The sequence below is a fragment of the Chrysochloris asiatica genome, unplaced genomic scaffold (assembly GCF_000296735.1).
Source record: "Chrysochloris asiatica unplaced genomic scaffold, ChrAsi1.0 scaffold00073, whole genome shotgun sequence".
NCBI lineage: Eukaryota > Metazoa > Chordata > Mammalia > Afrosoricida > Chrysochloridae > Chrysochloris > Chrysochloris asiatica.
Window position 1 is genome coordinate 5898833 of NW_006408591.1, and position 4041 is coordinate 5902873.

Below are 4041 nucleotides of genomic sequence, written 5' to 3' on the forward strand. Positions count from 1 at the left end.
TTCTACTCCCGTAAAGATTTACACCCTTGGAAACCCTGTACAGGGTCGCTATGGGTCGGACCCGACTCGATGGCACTTAACAACAACAACAATGAAGAATGTTGTTGTTATTGTTAGGTGCCATCAAGTTGATACCGATTCATAGTGACCCTATACACAATAGAATGAAACACTGCCTAATCCTGATCCAACCTCACAATCATTGCTATGTTTGAGTCCATTGATGCTGCCATTGTGTCAATCCATCTCATTGGGGGTCTTCCTCTTTTTCTCTGACCCTCCACCTTACCAAATATGATATCCTTCTCCAGTGACTGGTCCCTCCTGGCAATATGCCTGAAGTATGAAAGACGAAGTCTGGCCACCCTGGCTTCCACCACTCGTCTGTCAGTTTGTCGTACTGTGGGGCTTGTGCGTTGCTTTAATTCTGGAATCTATGCCTCTGGTTTTTTAAATACCAGCAGGGTCAACCACAGTGGAAAAGTTTCAGATGAACTTTCAGATGATGACAGACTAGAAAAAGGAGAGGCGAACTACTTCAGAATATTTAGTCACTGAAAACCTTATGAATAGCAGTGGAACTATGAAGAATTGTGGATATTAAACTTGCCTTGCCATACTTTATATCTCTCCTACCCTTACTTGCTGCTCTAGAAAATTACAAAGCTGGGTAACATATGTGAAGAAACCATTTTTGAGTACTGGATATTAGCCAGCACAGCTCTGTGATCTTTGGAAAACATGAAATGTTCAAAGCAAACTCCATAAGCACCCAGCCTCCTGCCTGGGAACTCTTTCCAAAGAACAGCAAAGGTTCTTTGCAGAGCTATAGTCTAAATAGACAGAAGAAACAGAGGTCGTGGTTGGGGGCTGGTGAGACAGCAGGGAATTGTGGGCATGGTATTTGGCAGGCTACTGGAGATGAGGAATTTGTAATATAGAAGAAATTCCTGGTTTTTCTACAGGGATTACGTGAGACCTGATGAAATACTAAGCAGTGAATGTACAAACTAAAATTATGTAAGACCTTGCAGAAAACAACTTTTCAAGAGCTGAGAGTTGAATGGGAATTACACAGGTCATACAGAGCTTACAGAAATTGATCTTCCAACAAGAGAGAGAAGACTTTAAAGAAAAAGTCTGGTACTTTAGTTGGGATCTCAGATAAGGCATTCCTAGTATACAGATAATTCTAGAATAGGGCTCCTGTAGATCTATTCTCTAAAAAGCCCATAAGTAAGCAATAAGATCAAGCTTCCCCCTTGTATGGTGCTGCAGGATAAGCACTTAATAGCTAACCATAAGGTCAACAGTTGAAACCCACTATCCATTTATTAGAAAGCTTATACAGGGCCGCTATGAATTGGAATGCATTTGATGACACTTAATAACAAGCATCAGAACACTCAATAAATGAAAAGGAAGAAGAAAAATCAGATTATTGACAATGAATCATGAACAAAGTTCAGCATATACTCAAAATCACTAGAATTTTTAAGAAACAGTGAACTGTGACTGAAATAAAAGGAAAGAAAACAATTAATAAAAAGAAGACTGAGGGTTTTAACTTGTTTCCTTAATAAAATATTTGGTATTTTTAGGTGAAGACTTTAAACGGCTTTTGCTAATATATTTGTTAAGTTAAAGGAAAGGGTTTGCATAATGAGGACATATCAGAAAAAATCTCAGCAGAGAAATAGAAACTATTTAAAAAATCAAGAAATTCTAGAACTGAAAAACACAATATGTGCACAAGAAATGATCAGTAAACTTGAAGACATACATATAGAACTACTCAAATGGATGGAGATAGGGAAAACACACATACACACAAAAAAATGAACACAGCCTCAGTATCCTCAGTATTCTTTGTTGTTAAGTGCTGTCAAGTAAATACCAACTCATAGCTACCCTGTACAGGTTTTCTAGGCGTGGCTGGAGAATTTGAACTGCCAGCCTTACAGTTCAAACCAACCTACAGACCAGTGCTTATCCTACAGTGCCACACCAGGACTCCTGTGTTGTTGTTGCTGTTAAATGCTTCCAAGTTAGTTCTGACTCATAACGACTCTCAATAGGGTTTCTGAGGAGTGGCTGGTAAATTTGAACCACTGATCTTGCAGTTCAAAGTGACCTTTGGACCCAGTGCATTATCTCACAGAGCCACACCAGGACTCCCGTTGAGCAGTAAAAAATGGTCTAAATATAACTGGAAAAGAAGAGCTTGATAGAGATAAACATATGTGAAAAAAATAATAGCTAGAATCATTCTAATTTTGATGGGAAACTGTTAACTAACAGTTCCAAGAAACTCAATAAGTTATAGATACAATAAACATAAAATCATATCAAGATACATGATAATCAAATTGAAAAGTAAAAAGGAAATATAATAGACATTTATAAAAAAAATGTTTCATATTGGGAAACGACTCTGAAAACAGTTAAATATGTTATCCTAGAACTCTGTATCCAAGGAGAATGTCACTAAAAAAACTAAACCAAACCAAAATAAGCAAACTAAAGATATATTCACATAAGGAGAGAGACAGAATTCATCACCAGCAAATCTTCATTACAAAAAAATTTAAAGAAAGTTATTTAGACTAAAAGGAAAACAACAATCTGAAAACACGTGTCTATCTAAAAGAATGTAAAGTCATAGAAATTAGTAAATAGGATGATATATATGGTACAATTTTCTCATGTGATAGATCTTTAAAAGACAGTCGACAATTTAAAGCAAAATAGCAACATACATAAAAGTAAATTATATGAAATCAATAGCATAAACAAAGCACAAAAGTAAAAGTAAGTATATTATATTTGGCATATATGTCAAAGCAAAATTAGTACAAGGTGGTAAGTTAATTAAGGATGAATAGTGGTCTCAGTTGGCATCCATTAAAAATTATAAAAACCAAAGAAATATTGCTAAAAATCCAAAAGAGAAGTAAGCTTGTAATACAAAAAAAACAAAACAAAAATAATCCCTAATAAATAAAAAATGTGCCAAGAAAGAATGAAAGAGGGAAGAAGCAAAAATAGGGCAGTAGGAATAGCAATATGGGTGATTTAAATCCCAAAATATTTGAATAATTATATTCAGCAATTACTCAAGCTATAAATAGAGTAAAAACTTAAGCCATAAGACAGAGTTTCTCAAACAGGTTAAGAAAGAAAACTCAATTATACCTTTTTCACAGGCGATGCATTTTTAATGTAAAACCACCGGGAGGTATAAAAGAATGAGAAAATATAGCATTATAATACCAATCATAGGAAAACAGGAGTTTTAATGGCTGCATTAAAAAACTGGCCAATTAGACTTCTACATATGAAACATGACTAAACATAGAGGGAATGACACAATGATAAAATACTCAACTTATCAAAAAGACTTGATGTGAATGGTGTATGCATGTAATTACTGAGCTCTGAAGTGTATGAAGCAAAGTCTGATAGGAATAAATGGAGAAATAGACAAAATCAAACATAGGCATATAAAGTTATAAATTTGGGATTTTAACAACCTTAATGACAATGGGGAGTTCTAGTATGACACTGTATGGTAAGAACTAGACCTCTAACTACAAGATCAGTGGTTCAAATCCACCAGACACTCCTAGGAAGTCCTATATACAGCATCACTATGAGTGGGAACTGACTCAAAGACGTTTAACAACAAAAAAATGATATAGTAGACTAATAAATCAGCCAAGGTAATGAAGATGTGAGTCTATTTAACATCCATAGAACACTACACTCAATAATAAGGATCCCTGGTAGCTGCTAACTACAAGGTCAGCATTTTTTAATCTACCAATCACTGCTTGGAAGAAAGATGTGGTTTTCAGTTCCCGCACATATTTGTTGTTGTTGTTGTTGTCAGGTGCCATCGAGTCGGAACCGACTCATAGCGACCCCATGCACAGCAGAAAGAAACAATGTCCGATCCTGGGCCAACCTCATTACTGCAGCCACACTTGATGCCATCAATGATACCACCTGGCCAATCCATCTCATTGGGGGTCTTCCTCT

At 35.9% G+C, this 4041-nt stretch overlaps 1 protein-coding gene across 3 annotated transcripts in view; it reads right to left on the bottom strand.

Annotated features, from left to right (window-relative positions):
* The window catches only part of GABRB2 (gamma-aminobutyric acid (GABA) A receptor, beta 2), a 448146-nt gene that overhangs the window by 376742 nt on the left and 67363 nt on the right, over positions 1–4041 (bottom strand). The gene's annotated exons all lie outside the window — the stretch shown is intronic.